This window comes from Schistocerca nitens, chromosome 3, assembly GCF_023898315.1.
Source record: "Schistocerca nitens isolate TAMUIC-IGC-003100 chromosome 3, iqSchNite1.1, whole genome shotgun sequence".
NCBI lineage: Eukaryota > Metazoa > Arthropoda > Insecta > Orthoptera > Acrididae > Schistocerca > Schistocerca nitens.
The window spans coordinates 741745064-741771811 of NC_064616.1; the positions used below are offsets into that span (position 1 = coordinate 741745064).

The window sequence follows — 26748 nt, forward strand, 5'->3', positions numbered from 1 at the left end:
TCGATGACCTCATTATCAACGTAATATAAAACTGGAGTTATCTTATAAAAGAAATGAGAATGAGTGAATAGTGCGGTCTCAGAAGGTTCTAAGTTTTACGGGTGTGTTTTATGCATAGTGAAGGCGAATGAAGCGATCAACATCTTGTTATGACGCCTCTTGAAGGAATTCGTTCGTTGTACATCGTCACTTGGAGCCTGTTGTTGGCCAAAGGAAGCTCGCGAGAGATGCAGTATCAGAAGTCTGCATTAGCATAGCTTGACAGGAAACACCGACTTCCGTTGCCTAACAATGACCCTGGAACACCGCCACAGAGCTGCCTGCTGTTGACAGCTTTCTCTCCATCTCGTATTTGTATTATAGAGAAAAAGTATTGCTACTTTTATTTTTGCTATATACTGCTCTCTAAGCTACATACGCTTTCCGGAGGAAACACTCAAAGAGCAAGACAAATGCCAAAGCAAAGGTAATGCGGTTTTCTGTTTTTGTACGTAACCTATTATGTTGCTACAACCCCGTCCTGAAGGTGATATAGTTTATAGACAATTTGAAGTGAAAGACGTTCATACAACTTATATTCAGATTTCAGTGGGAATCGACTAAAAATTGTTTGAATGTCACTCATAAAAAGCATCGCAAAACATTGAAAGAAAAATACTTTATTTTACCGTCGATCAGAAATCAACAGAATATTTAACAGTGTGTTTGAATTTTTTTAAAACAAAACGGTCGTCATGCATCTTGTAGCACTTTTAAGCTCTTCCGGATACAGTAGGTATGACTAAACTGAGACAGCCATTTATGAGGCACGATGTTCACATTATTTTTATTAATTTATACTTTGTTAGTATGGTTTATCATTCCTCCTTCCCACCCCCCACCCCCAAATACTACCCCCTTACCCATCACTCATACAGAAAAATCCATTGGAGAGGTGTCAGATGATCTCAGTAGCCAATGAAGGTGACTATCAGGGGTAGTTAATGGCTCAAGTCATTCTGCCATCTAATAGCCAGATAGACCGACCAGAAGTCTAAGTGTTCTAACAAGAATGGAAGAAATATTCTTATTTTTCATCAACATGTGTCATCCCTGTAGATGCAGCAATACAGAAAACCCAACTAATTGATTATCATAAATCAGTTCACACATTTCGAAAATGTGTGCAGCTGTGGTTGATGGATCCACGTCGGAGCGCAGATATGAGCTGTATATGTTATGAAAGGAGCTAAACCAGAGCAAAGTGTTGGCGGTTATTCATTACGTCTTACCACATTTCACTCGTCTGACTGAATCTCTTGCCGGCAGGAAATGTACGAGGCAGAGTCAAAAATGCAGGCCTTTACCTATTGAAAACTGGACACAGCTTCTGTTCATATGGATTTATTGAACCAAAACTGAGCATACAAACACTCGCACAGAAGACAACCTTTTCTCCTCAAGCACCGTTTTTGCTCTCTCATTCTTGCATCCCCAAATAATTTACGGATTTTCTTAGTAAAGTTGTTAAAATGAGCCCCCTAAAGACCATCTACAGAATAAAAACAATTTGGGAAAAGTAGTTTTTGGCATAAAATAACATACCACTTGATAAGATTAGTTATGATCCTGATGGATGAACAAGGTGGCATCTACATACTCCGGAAATGGTTTGATGGTTCGCCATCCGTATGTTAGTCAAAGAAATAACTTACAACGGGTAAATGGGCCGACATTTCGTAGATTACTCAATGTTAAGGGAAAGAAAAATCCTGTAAATCTGATGTATATAGGGTGGCCCATTGATCGTGACCGGGCCAAATATCACACGAAATAAGCGTCAAACGAAGAAACTACACAGAACGAAACTTGTCTAGCCTGAAGGGGGAAACCAGATGGCGCTCTGGTTGGCCCGCTAGATGGCGCTGTCATAGGTCAAATGGTTCAAATGGCTCTGAGCACTATGGGACTTAACTTCTGAGGTCATCAGTGCCCTAGAAATTAGAACCACTTAAACCTAACTAACCTAAGGACATCACACACGTCCATGCCCGAGGCAGGATTCGAACCTGCGACCGTAGCGGTCGCGCGGCTCCAGACTGTAGCGCCTAGAACCGCTCGGCTACACCGGACGGCTTGTCATAGGTCAAACGGATATCAACTGCGTCTTTTTTTAAAAAAATAGGAACTCCCATTTTTTATTACATATTCGTGTAGTACGTAAGGAAGTATGAATGTTTTAGTTGGACCACTTTTTTCGCTTTGTAATAGATGGCGCTGTAATAGTCACAAACATATGGCTCACAATTTTAGACGAACAGCTGGCAACAGGTAGGTTTTTTAAATTAAAATACAGGACGTAGGTACGTTTGAACATTTTATTTCGGTTGTTCCAATGTGATACAAGTACCTTTGTGAACTTATCATTTCTGAGAATGCATGCTGTTACAGCGTGATTACCTGTAAATACCACATTAATGCAATAAATGCTCAAAATCATGTCCGTCAACCTCATTGCATTTGGCAATACGTGTAACGACATTCCTCTCAACAGCGAGTAGTTCGCCTTCCGTAATGTTGGCACATGCATTGACAATGCGCTGACGCATGTTGTCAGGCGTTGTCGGTGGATCACGATAGCAAATATCCTTCAACTTTCCCCACAGAAAGAAATCCGGGGACGTCAGATCCGGTGAAAGTGCGGGCCATGGTATGGTGCTTCGACGACCAATCCACCTGTCATGAAATATGTTATTCAATACCGCTTCGAACGCACGCGAGCTATGTGCCGGACATCCATCAGGTTGGAAGTACATCGCCATTCTGTCATGCAGTGAAACATCTTCTAGTAACATCGGTAGAACATTACGTAGGAAATCAGCATACATTGCACCATTTAGATTGCCATCGATAAAATGGGGGCCAATTATCCTTCCTCCAATGATCTCACACCATACATTAACCCGCCAGGGTCGCTGATGTTCCACTTGTCGCAGCCATCGTGGATTTTCCGTTGCCCAATAGTGCATATTATGCCGCTTTACGTTACCGCTGTTGGTGAATGACGCTTCGTCGCTAAATAGAACGCGTGCAAAAAAATCTGTCATCGTCGAATTTCTCTTGTTCCCAGTGGCAGAACTGTACACGACGTTCAAAGTCGTCACCATGCAATCCGTGGTGCATAGAAATATGGTACGGGTGCAATCGATGTTGATGTAGCATTCTCATCACCGAATCTCGCGCAGTTTGTCTCTTACTGATGTGCGGATTAGGCGTGAGAGCAGCTAAAACACCTACTTGGGCATCATCATTTGTTTCAGGTCGTGGTTGACGTTTCACATGTGGCTGAACACTTCCTGTTTCCTTAAATAACGTAACTATCCGACGAACGTTCCGGACACTTGGATGATGTCGTCCAGGATACCGAGTAGCATACATAGCACACGCCCGTTGGGCATTTTGATCACAACAGCCATAAATCGACACGATATCGACCTTTTCCGCAATTGGTAAACGGTCCGTTATAGCACGGGTAGTGTATCACTAAGCAAATACCGTCCGCACTGGGAGAATGTTACGTGATACCACGTACTTATACGTTTGTGACTATTACAGCGCCATCTATCACAAAGCGAAAGAAGTGGTCCAACTAAAACATTCATATTTCTTTACGTACTACACGAATATGTAATAAAAAAATGGGGGTTCCTATTTAAAAAAAAACGCAGTTGACATCCGTTTGACCTATGGCAGCGCCATCTAGCGGGCCAACCATAGCGCCATCTGGTTTCCCCCTTCAAGCTAGACAAGTTTCGTTCGTTGTAGTTTTTTCGTTTGATGCTTATTTCGTGAGATATTTGGCCAGGTCACTATCTATGGTCCACCCTGTATTCTGCTATCTTGGTACTGTTTCCAGAGAAGTTGTTTCGTATTACACGAAGTGACTTATATGATTTATAAATGTAATGTATTTAAAAATGACAAAAGTAATTGTAGATGTTCTGAAATATTTAATTACCTTGTAAACCAATTTTGGGTTTACGAGGCCTTCGTCAAACAACAACTGGCTATCCTCGTCCAAACCGTTAGTAAGCTGGGGATCAGCTTTCGCAAAATATAGCTTATGAAAGGTATTAACCTTACGTACATGTCAAACTTAATATAATTTTAAATTTTTGTCCAGGTTGCTACATTCTTAGACGACGATGGTCAGTTTCTGTATGGTTTCGACCTTGTAAGCCGTAGACCGATTCACAAGATAAATAATATCACAGAACATTCACATTACGGGTTTTCATTGTAAATATTAAATTATTGTACCAAGCAGCAGAGAAAGAAACGATCAACTGCACTCAAAATTGTTCTCAAATGTTGCTTCTTCTCCGAGTACATTAGAGTTGTGTAGGTGGTGTCATCCTGGCGGAAAAATGCAGTTGCAAGTATCTCAAAAGATAAGCTGCTACAGTAGCATCATACTACCAACTTACTTACTTAGATCGAGGAACTGCAGCACAACTATGATCCGAGTTTATATTGCGCTCTGCTGCGAAACGATATGTCGCAATATCTAACGCACTGGATGAGAATGATTCAAATCACGACTAGCGGTTACATTTTAGGTTTTTCTTGGATTGCCTAAATCACTTTAGGAGGATCCTGAGATGGTTCCAACAATAATGTCACAGCTAAATACCTCCCGTATTCTTGTTTAGCTGAGCAAGTGCTCCGTTTCTTCTGACGTCCTTGTCAAAGTGACGTAAAAACGTAACCCCTCTTCTATCAGCAGAAAAGCTATATTGCTACTACGTATCGAACTTATATTTCAAGACGTCGCAGAATCAGACCAGCCTTTTACGATAATCTCCCACATTCTTGTACTGGTTTTCAAAGCTGTCGGATTATTGTTGCTTTCATATATACATGCATTTCTCAGACATGACTGCATTGTATAACAGATTCGTAAATCTTGTATGAATACATGATCCAATAAATGCACTCTCTCTTAAGTGTCTGACACCACAGTTTTCTTCGCTTGTGTTGACGTAGCAGTCACACGAGACAATTGCTGTAACTCACATTTAAAACGCTGCGGTTGAGTTTGAGGTAAAGAGCGAAGAAATAGTGGCAATATCTAGTGAAAGCACTAGTGAAAAACGTAAATGAACAGTATCCACACAGGGGTTTTGTTTGTTATAAAATAGTGTTTGCTGCGGCCAGTGACAATTTTCTTTTATTTATTTTCTGCTCGACGACGTGCTTCGGAAAATAATTTCCATCATCAAGTATCTTTTTCGTTATGTTGGACATTTATGCCTGATATCTGCGAAATGTGAGCTGCTGTATTACTCCGATTCTTTTACTATAATATATAAATAAGTGTAACATATCACACAAACGCCATGATACACGACATTAAAAAAATGAAAAAACAGCAAATGATTTGTGAAATGGTTTGTCTGAAAGTAGAATGTAAAGCATATAAGAGAAATATTAGACGTGCTCTCGAACGATGCTCGACATTATGTACAGCAACCGAGATGCTCTTATGTTTGTGACATAAGGAGACCACTAAGTGAAATTCCACCAGATACGTGTGTTATAGTACCCTTTAAAATCCTAAGATTCTAAATTAAATACTGAACTTTAAATTTTTAGTGGGCACCTTATTTGCTGTACATTATTTCGAACATTATTCAAATGATCGTCAAAGCTTTCTCTAATCTATTTGATTTCTTACCTTTACATATATCATTTCACAGAACAATAGCTCGGTTTATTAATTTTTATTTTGAAATTTTCGTCAGAAAGTCTCAAATATATTTTAATATCGATCGGTGTTATGTTATTATTAAGAGCATGTAGGTCAAGAGAAAGCAGAGAATTTTCAATTTATGCAGCAATTTGAAATATTTTTGACACTTCATTTGCGCAGCTAGCAGCAGTAGTTCGTGAAATATTTCAATTTTCCCTCAAATCACTAAGTTTTTCTTAATTACCCTGTTAATTTCAAGTTCCTTTCAAAACTACACCTCACTATGGTCAATTTGATAACACATTTATTTATTTCCCACCTTTGTTTGGCTGTGAAAATTCGGACATGAATCCATTGTGTAATTTCTAGGAAGTCTTGTTTTCGCTCCGCTCTGACTTAAAACACAGTTGAGAATGGGATTTATTTTACAACACGCGCTCTGCAGGAAATAAATAAAAGAAAATCGTTACTAACAGCAACAAATGTTATTTTATGACAAACAAAACCATTGATTTCATAGTAGCAGACTTTCACCTAGCATCTCTAATGGATAAAATGAAATCTGCACCGGTCAATATTACATTTTACTTGTATCATTTGTTCTCGCCACACACAAACGCAGGAATTTATTTCCGGATTTTTACCATTCCTGAAGCGCCAAGCTCCGCTATGCGCAGTAGAGGCGTCCGCCAGACAACCAGATCTACACGGGATATTGCCTTTAAAGACTGGACATCCGTCAGGAGTTACTTATCTGCAACTGATGAGATGTTACGGTGTATCTGCTCGTCCTGCTGCTACTCCTACTACGTGAAGTCACTAAATCAAAGGGCTTATCAGTTAGTGTCGGATCAGAGATATTGTATTGACAAAACAGTGTTAATAATCGAGCACATAACAGTTGCAGAAAGTCTAACATCTCGACCCATGAAGCTGGCTGAAGTAGGTGTCTATTGGAAACAACCCGAAGAATTTGTGTTGGTGGTGATGGAATCTTCCAATGTTATACATTTCTGCCTCGGTCTCTACCCCTACAACACTCTGGTAACAAAGCCCACATTCCATGGTTTCACAGGTGTAGAGGTCCACGAAACCGCGAATGCATTTCATCTCACGCCTGTAGTCTGGCGTCGCAGAATCCGCAAACTAACTCTTTTATCTTCGGTGGATTGTCATCCACGTAATCATGTCAGATAACATTTCCTTCCCATTGGGCTAGTAATTCTATCACATACTATTCTGTATCATCAAAGTTCTCATTACAGCCTTAATTTAATGAACGGTGCACAGTTTATGGTCTAGAGGTCAGCGTCGCTCTCTACAGATCGCGGGGTCCTGGGTGCGATTCTCGGCCGTGTCGGAGATTTTCTCCGGTCGGGGACTGCGTGATTACGTTATATTCATTATTTCATATCATCTTCATCGATGTGCAAGTCGTCTAAGTGGAATCAAACAGAAATACTTGCATTAGGCTGCCGAACAACCCCAGACGGGGTTTCTCATCCAACAATGCCATACGTCCATTTCATTTTTTTTTTAACGAAAGCACTTTCGTATTAAAAAATGCTTATAACAGTTGAAGTCATATATTGAGTATGAAAACGAAGGTCGGAAGGTTACAATTTAGTATTCCTTTCTTATCAAGGACAGTAGACATGGTGCACTAGAACAGATGGACAAGAATGAGAAAAGAATGTCGTGACCTTGCCGAAATAACCGTTACAGCATTTACAGTTATGGAAACTATACAAAAACTAAATCTCGATGGTAAGACAACGATTCTAATTATCCTTCTCCGAAATCCAGTTTTAGGGCCTTAACTGCTACATCATCGAGTTCAGTGCGAGTAGCGGAAAGATTTTAAGTGATGTTGTTTGGCTCTGGTTATCTCGGCCGTACAGCCAACTTAACAGTGTTTGAAATTCTATTCATTTTTGAGGTATGTTTTCACAGTAATTATATATCTGTATCACTATTACTTTCAATATTTTTGTCTTATTTGCACTGTCCGCCGGCCGGTGCGGCCGTGCGGTTCTAGGCGCTTCAGTCTGGAACCGCGTGACCGCTACGGTCGCAGGTTCGAATCCTGCCTCGGGCATGGATGTGTGTTATGTCCTTATGTTAGTTACGTTTAAGTAGTTCTAAGTTCTAGGGGACTGATGACCACAGATGTTAAGTCCCATTTGAACCATTTTTTTGCACTGTCCGCCCCCGGTAGCTAAGGGATAGCCGGCACGGTAACTCAGCGTGTTCGGTCAGAGGGTTAACTGCCCTCTGTAATAAAAAACTGAGTTAATGGATCAACGACGAACTGAAACGGGTGTCTTGCGACGTCCGCTCCGAGCAGATACAACGAACAAAAACGAACAAAATGAGATTAATTAAAAAAAAAAGTGGTCAGCGCGTCAGAATGTCAATCCTAAGGGCCCGGGTTCGATTCCGGACTGGGTCGCAGATTTTCTCCGCTCAGGTACTGCGTGTTGTGTTGTCCTAATCATCATCATTTCATCCACATCGACGCTCAAGTCGCCGAAGTGGCGTCCAATCGAAAGATATGCACCCGGCAGTCTACTCGACAAGAGGCCCTAGTCACACGACATTTACATTTTTTCTGATTTGCACTACACATAATATTCGAAGACTGAGTAGATATTGAATGTGTTTCAATGTATACACAGGGCATGCAATGCTAACGGTATATTTAAAATCAACAGCATTTGCTGGCGCTGAGTTTGAGATTGCAAACTCTGCTTTATAAGTCAATGATGTTACCTGAAGAAAACAGAGTCCGGCCAGCAGAGATTCTACAGAAATGCCTGAGTTAATTCAGCATTCTTTATTTGAGGTACAACATACAGTGGAACTAGGCGACATGACGGCGACAATGCTTCCGTTCGCCTGCATTTCTCCAGGCCAGTTAACATCAGCAGCAACTTGTAATGTTCTTTGTCAATCCCGGTGAAGTGGCCCATCGGTGTGAAGCTCATTGTTAATGCTCCAACGCAATAAATGATGGGTAATACACGGTCCAGTCACAGTAATGCGACCGCCTCCTATGTTCGACGTCGACATGCAATAGCCACTCACAGACGGCAAGTGGCAGCACTAGCAATGGAGGATAGATAAAGCCCGTCTGGGAGAGACAGGAAACAGTACAGTCATTAGAATGAGATTTTCACTCTGCAGCGGAGTGTGCGCTGATATGAAACTTCCTGGCAGATTAAAACTGTGTGCCCGACCGAGACTCGAACTCGGGACCTTTGCCTTTCGAGGGCAAGTACTCTACCAACTGAGCTACCGAAGCACGACTCACGCCCGGTACTCACAGCTTTACTTCTGCCATTCTCAGTACAGCTTTACTTCTGCCAGTCTCAGTACAGTCATTGTAATGCGAAAATGGAACGATTTATCTGACGTCCAAAAGAGCATGATCACTGGCTTTCGGGCCAAGGATGGGAGCATTTCCGAAACGGCCAAGTTTGTAAACTGTACACGTCCCACCGTGGTTAAAGTATATCGTGCATTGCAGTATGGCGTTATCCAAAACCGGCGCCAAGGCAACTGTTGTGCACCACGGTCCATAGACAGTGGTGAACGACAATTGCGGAGATGTACACGGGCGAACAGGCGTGCAACTGTGAGAAACTGACCAAAAACATGAAACAAGAGGCTATCAAAAGTATCTCCTCAACGTCCGTCAAGCGAACGTTGCTGCGCATGATCCTCCAGAGCAGGCGACTGGTTCATGATGCACCCATTCTGACTTGTTCATCGGCGACGTAGGCTGGAATTTGCACGCCGGTACCGCAACATAACATCCGTAGCATGTTTTCCTGCCATTCCCTGGGTGATTTTGTCATTCTGGAAGGCACAATGTATCAAGACAAGTATGCATCTTTCCTTGGGTGCCATGTAGATCCCTACAAGCATTTTGTATTTCCTCGGTACGAGCAGGACAATGCAATGTGTCACACAGCTCGGAGTGTATGTGCGTTGTTCGAGCACCAGGATGAGTTTACCGTACTCCCCTGGCCACCAAACTCCCCGGATTTAAACCCAACAGACAATAAGCAGTACCACCTCGATGTTTTTTGCTCGCGTATTGTGTCATTTCTGGAAACCCAGAATAAACTCTGTAGGAATCAACATGGATTCCGGAAACAGCGATCGTGTGAGATCCAACTCGCTTTATTTGTTCATGAGACCCAGAAAATATTAGATACAGGATCCCAGGTAGATGCCATTTTCCTTGACTTCCGGAAGGAGTTCGATACAGTTCCGCACTGTCGCCTGATAAACAAAGTAAGAGCCGACGGAATATCGGACCAGCTGTGTGGCTGGATTGAAGAGTTTTTAGCAAACAGGACACAGCATGTTGTTCTCAATGGAAAGACGTCAACAGACGTTAAAGTAACCTCTGGCGTGCCACAGGGGAATGTTATGGGACCATTGCTTTTCAAAATATATATAAATGACCTAGTAGATAGTGTCGGAAGTTCCATGCGGCTTTTCGCGGATGATGCTGTAGTATACAGAGAAGTTGCAGCATTAGAAAATTGCAGCGAAATGCAGGAAGATTCAAAATGGTTCAAATGGCTCTGAGCACTATGGGACTTAACATCTATGGTCATCAGTCCCCTAGAACTTAGAACTACTTAAACCTAACTAACCTAAGGACATCACACACATCCATGCCCGAGGCAGGATTCGAACCTGCGACCGTAGCGGTCACGCGGTTCCAGACTGAAGCGTCTAGAACCGCACGGCCACACCGGCCGGCTGCAGGAAGAGCTGCAGCGGATAGGCACTTGGTGCAGGGAGTGGCAACTGACACTTAACATAGACAAATGTAATGTATTGCGAATACATAGACAGAAGGATCCTTTATTGTATGATTATATGATAGCGGAACAAACACTGGTAGCAGTTACTTCTGTAAAATATCTGGGAGTATGCGTGCGGAACGATTTGAAGTGGAATGATCATATAAAACTAATTGTTGGTAAGGCGGGCACCAGGTTGAGATTCATTGGGAGAGTCCTTAGAAAACATAGTTCATCAACAAAGGAGGTGGCTTAAAAAACACTCGTTCGACCTATACTTGAGTATTGCTCATCAGTGTGGGATCCGTACCAGGTTGGGTTGACAGAGGAGATAGAGAAGATCCAAAGAAGAGCGACGCGTTCGGCACAGAGTTATTTGGTAAGTGTGATAGCGTTACGGGGATGTTTAGCGAACTCAAGTGGCGGACTCTGCAAGAAAGGCGCTCTGCATCGCGGTGTAGCTCGCTGTCCAGGTTTCGAGAGGGTGCGTTTCTGGATGAGGTATCGAATATATTGCTTCCCCCTACTTATACCTCCCGAGGAGATCACGAATGTAAATTTAGAGAGATTTGATCGCGCACGGAGGCTTTCCGGCAGTCGTTCTTCCCGCGGACCATACGCGACTGGAGGTAATGACAGTGGGACGTAAAGTGCCCTCCGCCAGACACCGCTGGGTGGCTTGCGGAGTATAGATGTAGATGTAGATCAGGCTGTTCGCGCCACGGATCTTCAACCGAGAAGCGTATCGCAGCTGTCCACGGCACTGGAGTCGGCATGTCTCCATATCCCTGTGTGTACCTTCCAGAACCTCATTGCTTTTCTTCCTGAACGCCCCGCGCTGCGAAAGGTGGTCACATTTATGTAACTGGACAGTGTAGATAGTGTCATCCGTGCTTTGTGTAATGCAGTTGAGTCGTGGAATTGCAAGCATGTTTCGATGGAAGGTACAAACTACTAGTCACCCTCTTAAATGACCGCACTGGTCGCTTTGGAGCGCTGTAAATGGTGTAGAAGTGGTACCACGCGGTCATGTAACCGTCCATCGCTGGCGTAAGTCATGACAGTGAAACGGCGTGCACGTGCTAATAGGTTGTATGGAATCAGTGCAGTAAGACAGGTCGACGTAGAGGCGTGATAGGACAGCAGGAAGTGTTTGGACGTGCTACACCGTGAGTGAAACTGCCCGATTGGTTGGCGTATGAACACGGGCTGTCCAACGTGTTTCTGAAGAATTTTGTACCACTCTCAGCCACGTTAGAGGGTGTAAGAGAGTGATCGTAAAAAATCCTATCCAACAGGGGGCGGAGATAGGCGTCACGACTTGATGAAAATCGGTTTCAAACCCGACAGGAGTTGTTGCTGTCTGAATGAAGGTCCATATCTGACAGATTCCTACTGAACACTGCGAAGGGAACTGCATGCAGTGGACGTTTTGCTGTCGGGTATCTCGAAAAACGCCATTGCTGATAGAACTGCACCAACGCTGAATGGGATCTAAGTGTAATGAGTGGCCTCAGCTGATCTTCCTCTCCGAGTTGAGGGTAGAGGCGGTGCTACAGGGTACTGGTGTGATGCCTGGAGTGTGACTAAGATTTTGCCCGGTGTCCTTACATGTAGCACTGTTGACGGTGCTGGTGTCATTACATATGGCACCCCCTTTGGTGATGTTCGGGAGGTATCATCCACAATACATAGTACACAAATACCCTTGACAGTAATCCATACGATTCAGATACACAAAGGGTTCTCATTCTTCGTATCCCTGAACTAGCGACAGGGAGCGAGTTGGCGCTTTGGTCCGAACATTGCACTCACATTTGGTATAAGTGAAGAAGGTGAAGTTCCGCGTTATTACCCTAGAAAGGCCAATCGGACCCTACCAGCAGCCATGTCATCATCTGCCAACGGCGTCACTGGATATGGTATGAAGGGACATGTTGTCAGCACACCGCTCTTCCGGTCGTTGTCGCGTTTCTTTCCCTTGAAACCGCTACTAATCGGTCGAGTAGCTCCTCTGTAGGCCTCACGAGGCTGAGTACACCCTGTACCAGTCCTCCCATCAAGGAAAAATCCATGACGCTACCAGGAATCGAACCGAGGTCCCCCACATGGCAGTCAGCCACGCTGACCACTCAGCTGCGGAGGCTGACACATTTGGGGAGAGCGTGGTTCAAATTCTTGTTCGACCGTCCGCATTTGGTTTTCCGCGGTTTCCCTAATTCGTGGATCCCTCTAACAAAAAACCGTGCCTAGCTCTTGGAAAAAAGCACAAGTCACACACGTCTACAAAAAGGGTAGCAGAAGTGATCCATATAACTACCGTCCAACACCCTTCACATCGATTTGTTGCAGGATCTTAGAACATATTTTGAGCTCGAACATAATGAAGTATCTTGAACAGAATGACCTTCTCAATGCCAACCAGCATGGATTCCGAAAACATTGATCATGTGAAACCCAACTCACACTCTTCTCACATGACATACTAAAAGCTTTGGATCAAGGCAGTCAGATAGATGCAGTGTTTCTTGATTTCGGAAAAATATTTGACTCAGTATCACACCCAGGCTTATTCTCAAAAATGCGATCATATGGGGTTATCAAGCGAAATTTGTGACTGGATTGAGGACTGTTTGGTAGGGAGGACGCAACATGTTATCTTGGGTGGAGAGTCATCATGAGATATAAAATAACTTCAGGTGTGCCCAAGGGAAGTGTATTGGGTCCCTTGCTGTTCATGTTTTGTATTAATGACCTTCGAGACAATATAAATAGTAAACTCAGACTTTTTGCAGATAATCCAGTTATCTATGATGAAGCACTGTCTGAAAGAAGCTGCATAAATATTCAGTCAGATCTTGACAAGTTTTCAAAGTCGCGTAAAGATTGGCAACTATAATTATAATATCAATGAGTTACTGCTGGGATCGACCAACTCATACAAATACCTGCGTCTGACTCTTTGTAGGGATATGAAATGCAATGATCACAGGTGGTAGACTTCGGTTTATTGGTAGGTTACTGGGGAAGTGCAAACAGTATACAAAGGAGATTGCTTACAAGTCACTCGTGCGACCGGTTCTAGAATATTGGTCAGGTGTATGAGACACGTACCAAATAGAAGTAACAGGGGATATTGAACATAAACAGAGAAGGGTAGCACGAATGGTAATAGGTGGGAGAGTGTCACAGAGATACTGAAGGAAATGATAGACTTAAATTGTCTCTAGAAAGTGTATTAACAAAGTTTCAAGAACCGGCTTTAAATGATGACGCTAGGAATGTGTTACATCCCCGTACGTATCGCTCATATAGTGATAGTAAAGATAAGATTAAAATAATTGCTGCATGCACAGAAGCATACAGACAATCGTTCTTCCCGCGCATCATATGCGAATGGTACAGGAAGAAACCCTAATAACTGGTGCAGTGGGAGGTACATTCTGCCATGCACCTAATCCATGGTTTGCAGAGTATAGATATAGACGTAGAGGTGCATGTGCCGATGCTTCCATATTAAAGAACACAACCAATTTCTTTCTCCATCCTTGTTAAACCGAGCTCGTGCACCGTCTCTGATGACTTCATCGGAGACGAGACGTTAAGTCCTAATTTTCTTTTCCTTCTTTTCCTGGAGAAGAGGAACTGAAATACCTATCCATCCATCCTGCATTAAGTTTACTGTATTCAGGCAGATGTTGGAATGGCTCCTTTGGCAAAACCCTGGCCTATATCTTTCGGCACGCTTCGTTGGTCTAGCCCTCCTTCGTTCCTTCTTACGCACACAACTGACATTACAAGAAGGGGAAAGAAGGGGGACTCTGTCTCAGCATTTTTGAACGACTCACGTACGCCAATGGAAATTGATCGCAAAATATTCGATATGATGACAAGTGTGTGTGTGTGTGTGTGTGTGCGCGCATATCAGAGAGAGAGAGAGAGAGAGAGAGAGAGAGAGAGGGAGGGAGGGAGAGAGTGAGCTAGTGAATGAGAGAGATAGAGATATCCAAATACTAAGAACAATTTTGTAGAAAACTACTCCAGACGGTAGCAGAGCCTTACACAGACAATTTTAGTGAAAAATGAACCACTTAAGAGCCGGCCGTTGTGGCCGAGCAGTTCTAGGCGCTTCAGTCTGGAAACGCGCTGCTGCTACGGTCGCAGGTTCGAATCCTGCCTAGGAGACTGATGACCTCAGATGTTAAGTCCCGCCGGCCGCGGTGGTCTCGCGGTTCTAGGCGCGCAGTCCGGAACCGTGGGACTGCTACGGTCGCAGGTTCGAATCCTGCCTCGGGCATGGGTGTGTGTGATGTCCTTAGGTTAGTTAGGTTTAAGTAGTTCTAAGTTCTAGGGGACTGATAACCACAGCAGTTGAGTCCCATAGTGCTCAGAGCCATTTGAACCATTTTGTTAAGTCCCATCGTGCTTAGAGCCATTTGAACCACTTAAGAGAAATATTGCTAAATCTCAGCTTCGAATATTTTACGCAAAGTCATGTAAATAGGGCTATTGTGCAGAACAGAAGATCCCACGGATCGTTTCGATTGCTATATTACTAGGAATAGGAAACACAAATGTTAAATAGAATATAATGGACCAAATTTGAGGAAGTTCTGCACCTGCCTAGGAGATTGCGGAAAACTGCCGAAAAACGCATTTCATTTACGCGCAACATCGGTACTCGGCGTACTCGAAGGACCGAAGGAACTGGCTCCGTTAAGGCGCAAGAGCTGGTTAACAAAGGACAAAATGTGATGTGCTAGTTAGCGGCTGCAGACTTCTTCGGCTGGGTGCACAATCACTCAAAAAAAGTGACGTCGTGTAAGAGCGGAAATGCTTCAGTCGCCGGTTGTTTGCGTGTGGCAGGTACAGCCGTACAGGTAATTTGGCTGGCAGGGAGATGGCCGGTCGGTCCCGTTAGCAGCGGCCTTGCGCGCGCTGTGGGAAGAACAGTTAGCGTTGACCCACAGACGCAGAGCTGACACCGTGCTGGCCAGATAGCCTCTGCTGCTTCCTCCCTCCTCCTCAGAGTGCTCACCTTCATACCTCTTGCTCTCATCTGGCTATTTCGTAGTTCAGTCTTCTGCTATCTGGATGCTAGAGTGACGTATATTGGTTACTTTAATTCTCGATGTTTGTTGCACAGAACGGACATGTTTATTCCAGCAGAATAGTATAATATAATTTACTGAAAGTAAAGAAAGCTACAACCTTTTCCCATTTTTCGAGTAACAAATGGATTCCGCGACAAAAAAGTCTGTATCTTTTGACGTGATCCACTCGTGGCGCCAATTTTCGAGTGCGTTAAAAGATGTGAAGTCTTGTTCAGAAAGGCCAAGCTGCATGGACCGAAACAAACGGTAATCGGAAGGAACGATGTCTGGTGAAAATGGTGCGTGCATAAGTCCCTTCTAGGTTTGCTTCACTCGGTTTTCGACACAGGGTTTGGCGTTGACACGAAAACAGAATGACTTTCTCAAGTCTCTGGGTATATTCCGGGCGTTTGCCTTTAAGTGCCTGATCCATATTGAGTAATTCTGCATTGTAATGTTCAGCACTCACCATCCGACCCGGTTGCAGCAGCTCGTGGCACACCGCACCGACCAGGATACATTTTGTAATGCACCTAAAAATCGTCTCTAAATCGTCAAAACCAATCTCTGCACGTTGTTTGCGACAGAGCATGTACTCCACACGCTTCCACTAACAAACGATGACTTTCTGTAGTAGATTTCGCCGGGCGGAGTGGCCGTGCGGTTCTAGGCGTTACAGTCTGGAACTGCGTGACCCCTACGGTCGCAGGTTCGAATCCTGCCTTTGGCATGGATGTGTGTGATGTCCTTAGGTTAGTTAGGTTTAAGTAGTTCTAAGTTCTAGGGGACTGATGACCTCAGATGCTAAGTCCCATAGTGCTCATTTTTTTGTAGCAGATTTCGTTAGATGAAAGCAGAAGAGTAAAGCTTGCCGCAAATGCTATTCTGTAAGTACAAAAGCCGACATGTTCAAGGCATTAAATAAGCATGGCCTTTTCACTCCACTGAAACGTCACACACAGATCTGAAAGCCTAATGTTTCTACAGTTAAATAGGTCGTGTTTCGCTGTCCTTTATGCTGCAAAACTACTGTCCTCTCCTAGTCAACAGAGAGAATTAATTCAAGCTCCCAATATTACCGCCCACCCTACAAGGCAGTGTAGCATAATCCTTTCTCTGCAAATAAATAAACATAATTCCATGTTTGTCCTCGTCTTTGTTACAGCCACCTTCGCTTTCTTTCACCTTCCGAAAGAGGTAGGACAGTTGTTCAATAGTCAAATGCCCTCACGGATATCCCAATTTAAAATTCCATTCATTTGCCAAAATACTTTGAGTGAATAACAGAACGATTCCTTCAACAAGGCTAAGGCCGAGACCTCGCTTCAACCTTTTCAGATCAGGTCTGTCTCTCTGATTGTAATGATCTCGATACCGCCAGGAAAAGAAGTGTATAATTAGTTACTATTCTTTTCTTTCAGGTTGAATAGATTTTTGTCATTTCGCATTAACTATCAATTTATTTATTTACATATTTATTTATTTATTTATTTGTTTATTCTCTCATTCAGGGATCATCTCACAATGATATACGATTTGTCACAGTAGTACAACGAAAATGAATTGAATATATGAATATATGAATATGTTTTTACAAAGATAGAACATGCGGTCGGCCGTGCCATTGCTGAAGGATTCATCCCGTCACTTGCCTGAAATGATTTAGGAAAACTTAAATCGGGACGGCCAGACAGAGCAAACTCCGTCCTCAGTGTCTTAAAAATCTCATTCGGTTGGTCCCTATTGAACAGTGTTGTTTTGATCGTACATAATTTGCACCAGGTAACTTATAATATAAAACATAGTTTTGCATGATGTGGAGATAAAACAGAATGTCGAGATGTACCTAGCAGTGGCTTGGCGCTTGCAGGGTGCTGATGAGTTCTTCCTTCTGGCTTCTAACGTCTGGCGGCACGTACTAGGAGGAGTGCGTGAGTTTGTGTGCATTATAAATATTGGTAGTAATGTGCAGACTTTCTCTGCGTGAACGCTGTTGGTCGGAAATTCGGCAATGCCCAGATGTTTTCCACAATGTCAGAGACACAGTGAGGTAAGGGAAAAGCTCATTGTGTCCGTTACATCTGGAAACAAACTGCACAGCACATGAAACGAGATCTTCGTGCCTCGGAATTAACATACAGTTCAGAACACGTGTTATATCACATGGTGATCAGGAATGGAAACCCAGCTCCCCCTCCCCCGCCCCTCTCTTTAAATAGGGAAATTTAGATTTATTCATTTCATGCAGCAGAAGGATTTGAACAGGCTACCTCCAGGCGAGCTCTACGGCACTACCTCTTGTTAGTGATCTTAGCTATGGAAGCGGATGAGCGGGGTGTCATTACTATGATTCGTTCTGATCTTAATACTCGTAAGAATTTCTGTATTGATACTAGTTGACTTTAATGCATTTTTTTATCTTTTAAATCTTGAGGATAAAAATCCTTTTCTGTAGTATTGGTTCTGTCGTAGAATCACCTAATGATCATTTATTATTTATTTATTTATCGTTGTATTTATTAAATTTGTTATCTTGTTGACTGAAACGCGTTGTAATACACACAATGAGTTCAAAAGGTCAGCACCATAAAAGTTACAATCACTTTACATCTTAAGAGTACTTTAAAACTTTAAATTCTAAGACACATAAAAAACAAAATCAGGAACCTTAAAGTGAAAACAAAACCGGATAACAAAAATTAGCTACCCTATCAATAGACAAGAAAAGAGTAAGAAGCAAACGTACAGATTCCCGCTAGTTAAGAGGCTAATGACTAGGCTACCTTCGCACGGTCAAAATACCGCGGCTCTTGATAATTTTCCTCAGTGGAGTGTCCTGGATGAGGCTTCAGGTCTGTTAGCACTACAGTTGTTAGTAGCAGACTGTATTGTTAGCACACACTGCGACTACTGCCATCGACATGTTTCACCAAACTGGCGGCTGCTATAACAAACCACGATTCTATTCGTCGCGCACTATACACTGTATTTCCGAAGGAAACTAAGCCATTACAACTTTTTAGTCTACTGCCTAGCATTCAGCTGAACTTCCCGGTGCCGCCTGCTGCAATGAGTGCTTCTGTTGATTCCTCAGCGGACTATGACACTACTGTGACGCAGGAGAAGTTCGCATCAATGTGGATGACGCAGGCGAAGGTGACACACAACTGCGATGAGTTGAGTCTGCCGGCAAGTCGCGTTTCACTAATTCCACCATCACTGGCACACCACTCACACTTTCACTTTCGCTAACAAACTATATATGTTGACTGCTTGGAGCCTATTTTGCGGATTTCTAGGATGCCAACAGAAGTATTGGTTGTACAAGGTGTGGGAAACACTAACAGCCTTGCTATTTACAATTTCCCACAACTCTTTTACACTACTGCGTATAAACGGTTTTCTTGTCCCTCTGCCGGCCGGAGTGGCCGAGCGGTTCTTAGCTCTACAGTCTGGAACAGCGCGACCATTACGGTCGCAGGTTAGAATCCTGCTTCGGGCATGGATGTGTGTGATGTCCTTAGGTTAGTTAGGTTTAAGTAGTTCTAAGTTCTAGGGGACTGATGACCTCAGAAGTTGAGTCCCATAGTGCTCAGAGCCAATTTTGAACTTGACCCTCTTTGGTATTTGTAGGTTTTACAATGGACAGAGGAATAAAAGGTACTCTGGGAAAGCAACAATTCCGCACTCACATACTCTTCCCTGTCAGCACTGTATTACGAACAGGTAATGAGGTCGAGTGCTGTGCCCACTATTGCAGGGGAACCGTGCTTCGACTGGGCGATGCATTCTGTAGTTCGAGCCTTTCCCGGAATGTTGCGCAGATTTCGTAGACGAGCCGACTGTTTTACTCAAACTGCCAGGTACACATCCACCAGTACCTCACCTGGGCTTTATCACAAATTCAATTATTTGTTTTCATCAGGACCTTCTCCGGCTTGACCCTCTTGTAAAATATCTGGCGGTAATCTGCGATGGGAAATATACCGAAAATCACAAGCAGTGACACTGCTGGAGTGGTTCGAAAATTCTCGAGTAAGCCCTATAAGCACACCCCTCTTCAAGATATGCCTACGTCGAGCGTAGCAGATAAGGTACGCCCACACACTGACCGTGACGCTGATGACGGCAGTAAATATAGCATTGCGGTGTGTGCTGATTTCCAGCAACGGCAGTCTGTAGGTGGTGGTTCCTGACAAGTGCCGTTGGGAGATCGACTCTTTGTCTAGATATAGACCTACCCCTAGGTATCTGCACGCTATCCGCCTAGAGATATATCTGACTGCTAATGACGAGCAATAGTGGATTCATGATTTTGATGTTATTCTATTTTTAGATTTTATTTCTTTAGCTTGAAGCCATTCCTATCACCACGATAGTCAGCTATTCCAAAGGAAGAAAACAGCGTTCACGAATTATTCGTGCATCATGTAAACTTTGTTTTTGCGTGAACTCGTATTTTTTTCTGTTTGAATGTTGTTTTCTTTTGCTGTGACTGGGATCGAGACGAGAACTTGCTAAACGAGCCAGTAAAATCACCCAAAAACCACAGTCAGGTTGGCCGGTGTAGTAGACCAAGAACTGTTAATCCGGCGCGTGTTTTTAATAAGCACTGGCTCACACCTCTTCTCACGAGCTAGAGCGCTGCGTGCTATCCGAGCAAGTTAGTACTTTTTTGCATTCTAAATTATAAAGTGAATTGAACCGTCTCCCACCATTGAAAGATTGCAAGCGCTTTTATTGGGTGTGTCGCTGTAATGTTGCCTTACGCATCTTCCTTCTTCTTTTTTACTGGCCTTGTCCTGTGTCATTCAGAATTCACAGGGTAGGCTCTTAATCTGCATTTGGAAATGCTAGTGGTTGTGGGTGGTCGGATGCCACTCCCCACCCCGGCACGCAAATCGTGTACTCTGTCTGTCTACGTCTAGCGTTGCCCCATGTGAAACGTGTGAACGTTTTCCAAGTGTTTACGAATTGTGTAATAGAGGGAGGACGTGGGTACCAGCCCGGTATTCACGTAGTCGGATGTGGGTTACTGCCTAAAAACCACATCCAGGCTGGCTGGCACACACGGGCCTCATGGGTAATCCAATGGATGAATACGATCGGCGACCTGCGCGCCTTCCGTATCCCGGAAACGGTGTACTAATGCGCGCGCCTATTCCAGCGGGTTGATGTTGCCGACACATACTGAAGTTAAATAATAACCAATATTTTAAAAAACTGCTTCCGTAGCCGATGTCACTAACTGGTGAGGCTGCACTCGATTCGAGGTAGTCGGAAGCTATACTCACCGTCACTTTTGTGCCAACGGCAGTCCTTAAATTCTAAACTATTCCACAGCGTCTGATGGAATTAAATCAGGTGTTACTGTTGTTGGACAGGACGGTAAAGCAGGATTCTCCGATCTGTACCCAATACTGATTTCCTGAGTATAGGACTGACTTTGATAATATTTATTTGTTTTAACTGAATTTTAAAAAGCTGTAATTTATTTTTCATATAAAAATGAGGGAAAGCTTCCACATAAGGAAAGCGAACCAGGCCTAATTTCACACCTGTACAGATTTCATAACGATCGAGTGTGTGGCTATTTTAATGTGCCTGGAACTTGAACACATGAAATTTCTGAAAAAGCATTTCTTTATGTTGGATTATTCCTTACAGAGGACACTGATAGTTGGCAAGAAAATAGCTTAGAGTATAACATCCTATCGATATCGAGATCACTGGAGACAGGGTAAGCATTTGGAGAAGAATACCGGAAGAACGTCGCCATGGGTTAGTTGAGAAACAAGTCCAACATTCGTCTAAGTTGATATAGTGAAATGGTAAACCAGGATAGCTGGACGAGGATTTGATCCCTCTCGTCCTCTAGAAGAGTTTAGAATTTAACTAGTGCAACCTGACTTCTTCATTAAATTTTATATTACACTACTGGCCATTAAAATTGCTACACCACAAAGTTGACGTGCTACAGACACGAAATTTAACCAAAAGGAAGAAGGTGCTGTGATATGCAAATGATTAGCTTTCCTGAGCATTCATACAAGGTTGGCGATGGTGGCGACACCTACTACGTGCTGACATGAGGAACGTTTGCAACCGATTTCTCATACACAAAAAGCAGTTGACCGGCGTTGCCTGGTGAAAGGTTGTTGTGATACCTCGAGTAAGGAAGAGAAACGCATACCATCACGTTTCCGACTTTGATAAAGGTCGGATTGTAGCCAATCATGAGTGCGGTTTATCGTATCGCGACATTGCTGCTCGCGTTAGTTGAGATACAATGACTGTTAGCAGAATATGGAATCGGTATGTTCAGGAGGATAATACGGAACGCCGTGCTGGATCCCAATTGCCTCGTATCACTAGCAGTCGAGATGACATGTATCTTATCCGCATGGCTGTAACGGATCGTGTAGCCACGTCTGGATCCCTGAGTCAACAGATGGGGACGTTTGCAAGACAACAACCATCTGCACGAACAGTTCGACGACGTTTGCAGCAGCATGGACTGTCAGCTCGGAGACCATGGCTGCGGTTACCCTTGACGTTGCATCACAGACAGGAGCGCCTGCGATGGTGTACTCAACGACGAACCTGGGTGCACGAATGGCAAAACGTCATTTTTTCGGATGAACCCAGATTATGTTTACAGCATCATGATGGTCGCATCCGTGTTTGGCGACATTGCGGTGAACGCATATTGGAAGCGTGTATTCGTCAACGCCATACTGGTGTATCACCCGGCGTGATGGTATGGAGTGCCACCGGTAACACGTCTCGGTCACCTCTTGTTCGCATTGACGGCACTTTGAACAGTAGACGTTACATTCAGATGTGTTACGACCCGTGGCTCTACTCTTCATTCGATCCCCGCCAAACCCTACATTTCAGCAGGATAATGCACGACCGCGTGTTGCAGGTCCTGTACGGGCCTTTCTGGATACAGAAAATGTTCGACTGCTGCCCTGGCCAGCACATTCTCCAGACCTCTCACCAATTGAAAACGTCTGGTCAATGGTGGCCGAGCAACTGGCTGTTGAACTGTGGTATCGTGCTGAAGCTACATGGACAGCTGTACCTGTACACGCCATCCAAGCTCTGTTTGACTCAATGCCCAGGCGTATCAAGGCCGTTATTACGGCCAGAGGTGGTTGTTTTGGGAACTGATTTCTCGGGATCTATGCACCCAAATTGCGTGAAAATGTAATCATATGTCAGTTCTAGTGTAATATATTTGTCCAATGAATAGCCGTTTACCATCTGCATTTCTTCTTGGTGTAGCAATTTTAATGGCCAGTAGTGTATATCCTCATGAAAGGAGTTGTTGCTACGTCAGCTACTCTCAAAAATTGATGCAACACTCACGCGACTTTTACATTTTGTGATTATTTTGCTTGGAGACCTATTTCACAATACTGTTTCGACCTCAGTAAATCGCTGTGCACAGCCATTTGTGTAATGTTTGCGTCAAGTGAACAATGTTCAGCTGTAAGCATGCCACGAAATATCTTTTCACACTTAGACCGTACGCGCATTGCTACATAACGGCAAATTATGCCTCGTGGGCACCCTGAGGACAATTTAACGGAACCGCGCACCGCAGTCTTCGAGGAAAATAGAAGGACTATGTCGACACAGACTGTACGTATCCGTCTCCGCAAGACCAGTTTGGCCGTTAGGCGTCTATTAACAACAACTGTACGAAAAGCCTGCAGTATGGTGCATAAATAACGTGGGAAAGGGAACATCTGGAATGCAACCTGGATCACTGGCCTCCGAGTTGTCTTCAGCGACGAGTGCAGGATCTGTCTAAAGCCTGATGATTGTCGTAGAATAGTGTACAGGCTGCCGAGGGCCAATGCACATCTCAGGCATGCTGTCTCACTGGTCCTGCTGGGAGGCGGGCCGTTATCACGCACGGTAGTCGGACACCTCTTGAAGCTACGAAGGATAATTTGAGGGGTGTGTAGTATCTTCACCTACATCTATACTCTGCAAAACACAGTGAAGTGCATGGCAGACGGTAGTTCCGATTGTGCCTCGTATGAAAAATTTATTGCTGTTCCATTCATATATTGATCAAAAGTATCCAGACACGTACTAGTGGACATTAATATGGGCTGTGTCCACCCTTCACCATTATCATGGCTTGAACTCTGGTAGGGACAGTTTCAATGAAGTGGCAAAATCTCTGTAGAGGAATGTCAGCCTATTCTTCTTCATGAGCCGAAACCACTCGAGGTAGAGACGTTGGACACAGGGCTCTAGAACGAAGTCGATGTTGTAACATATCCCTAACGTGTTCCATTGGATTCAGATCGGCACTCTGTGCAGGCCATTCCATTTCAGGAACGTACCGTCCACAAACCATTGCCACACAGATTCTGCTTTACGATAGGGTGAATTGTGGTGCTGTTCTTCTATGGTACATAGTACACTGTGCACTATAACGTGTTAGTATCGTTCGAATTTAGCTTTTTCTTAAGCACATTAAAGGAAGAAACGCGCTAATCACGAAAAACAATCCCCCCCCAATACCGCAACACCACCTGCTCTTCACTTCACTGTTTCCCAGGGATTCACCATACCCAAAACCTTCCATCGCATTGCCACAAAGTATAGTATGATTCATCACTCCAGATTAAACGTTTCAGTCATCCACTATCCAGTGGCGTCGAGCTTCAAACCATTTCAACCGTCACTTAGAACTGACTACAGAAATGTGTGGGACCATTGTACCCTATTCTTTTGAACTCCTTTCGCACATTCATTGTGCTAACTCGAGTACTGGTAGCACTTTGAACCTCACGAGAGATTATTTTTGCTGACTGAATCCTCTTTTTTCTTTTCTTTTTTTTTAAGCTATGGTTCTTTCATCGCGTATCCACTTCACAATCACCTCACCGACAGTCGAACTCGGGAGCTTTAGAACGTTTGGTCCTCCATTCGTGACATCTTAACGGTCAGTTCCATGTCTGGATAATTTTGATTCGATACTGTATGGAGTGACTGATTAAATGCCTCTGTAGACTGTGTAATTAGGCTAATCTCGCAGTTCTCTCATCAATACTGTTCCATATAGTTTTGTAAGTAGGCTTTTGGAGGATGGTGGGAGTCTTATCTTCGAACGTTCTGTCAGCTCAGGTTCTTCGGCAACTCTGTGACGCTCTCCGCCGGCCGGTGTGGCCGAGCGGTTCTAGGCGCTTCAGTCTGGAACCGCGCGACCGCTACGGTCGCAGATTCAAATACTGCCTCGGGCATGGATGGGTGTGATGCCCTTAGGTAGTTAGGTTTAAGTAGTTCTAAGTTCTAGGGGACTGATGACCTCAGATGTTAAGTCCCATAGTGCTCAGAGCCATTTGAACCATTTTTATTTGACGCTCTCCCGTCGGCCAAATAAACATGTCACCATTCGTGCTGCTCCTCTTTGTAGACGTCCAATGGACGCGTATATAGACTGTATGTCTTCAGTTGATCCCCTATTAGTTAAATTTGCAAAATATTCTAGGGTTGGTCGCAAGAGTGCTTTCTAGTAATCTCCTTTGTAGACTGATTAAATTTTTGCAATATTCTGTCAATGAACGGAAGTCTTCCACTTCCTTTTCCTGCGACTGAACCTATTCACATCCCTACAGGTATTGGTACGGGGAAAGGATACTCCAACATTTTCCCGTTCCCTCTGAATCCAAGTCCGCACATGTTCGCTGATATGAAAGTGGTGCAAATCTTTTTGAGCAGTTTATGTCGGCGAGTCGCATGATAGGCTGACGCCTGTGACGGAGAAAGCCGGCCCGGCAGGAAGTGCGAACGCGTCGCGCCGCCCGCATCGCAAGCAACGCAGCGCCAGCCACAAACTGACGCTGTGCGCCTCACAGATTACAGTCATTCCGAATGGCACAGGCGAGCGCTGCCCGCATCAGGAATATTCGGCTGGTATCCGCGCTAGCTGTCTAATTGCCGCATTCTAAATTCTTACAGCTAACTGAAAAAAGTTGGCATCTGGCAGAAATGGCATTATGTTGCTCTAGATCCACGTTACACACTCCAGAAGAAAGCAATGAAGAAAGTAAAAAAGTGTATGTGAAATTAATACCAATTACAAGGTGTACCAAAAGTACAAGCTGCTCGTATAGCTTAACACGCAGTGCTCTAATTTTCGAGACGGGAAGGTGAGTCGCATCCGTATCGACCGCCGGTCTGGTACACCTGCCAGTCTGAGTGTGGTTTTTAGGCGGGTATCCACTCTCGTTTGAGTAAATACTGGGCTGATCCCCAATTTCTGCGTCAGAAAACGCTGTACAGAACAGTTAAATACGGTAACAAACAGAACAAAGTTTATTCTATTCACTGGCAGATGGAGCACACTTCACTCCCTTAGAGAGCCTATGTTCTCTAAACAGGCCTCCTACTCTCCCTGACTACTATTGTAACAGGAAGGGCATAGGCCACAAAGTTAAAATGAAATCTGGCGCTGCACAGTATCTCGTCGACGTCTCTGATGCTCATATTGAACAAAATGTGTAAGTGGCGGTTAATAACAGAATCAACATTATGCCTTTCTCACGTATTTGACCTTTTCTGCCCAGGTACCGTTCCTAATCCATTACATATGGAAACATTTCTGTTTGTCTTTCCCGCATTCCCAGCACCACATTTGCACTTTTGTCACTAAGTGCAAACTGAAACAAATTTTTCCAACTTAAATCGGTTTCGCACGAACGCATTAGAATATCTACCAAGTCTCGCTGCCATACGGCAATTACAACCCACACTGGACCTCTGCGAGTAGCTGCCTTTTAATTATAACCACCCGGTACAAATTGTTTTCGAATCAAATGGCGTGTCCGGAAATGAATGTGTTTAATGCTGTGGGGTGTATAAACAGAACTATAGTGTGAAAATTCTTTCGGATAACGAAGCATCAAATGAAACTAAGAACAAATTTTGGAAATGGAATTAAACTTCAGGTAGAAGATATAAAAACTTAGGATTTGGAAAATCAGTTGAATGGAATGGATAGGAGCTTTAAAAAGAAATTGTATGATGAACATCAATAAAAGTAAATAAGGGAAATGCAGTGAAGTCGAATTAA

The 26748-nt window shown here is 43.8% G+C and overlaps 1 protein-coding gene and 1 non-coding gene across 3 annotated transcripts in view; one reads left to right on the forward strand and one right to left on the reverse strand.

The window, feature by feature from the left end:
* LOC126249744 (serine proteinase stubble-like) overlaps nucleotides 1-26748 on the forward strand; it is a 241025-nt gene that overhangs the window by 105223 nt on the left and 109054 nt on the right. The gene's annotated exons all lie outside the window — the stretch shown is intronic.
* On the reverse strand, nucleotides 8962-9036 carry Trnas-cga (transfer RNA serine (anticodon CGA)). The gene has a single exon. It is a non-coding gene; the product is annotated as a tRNA-Ser (tRNA).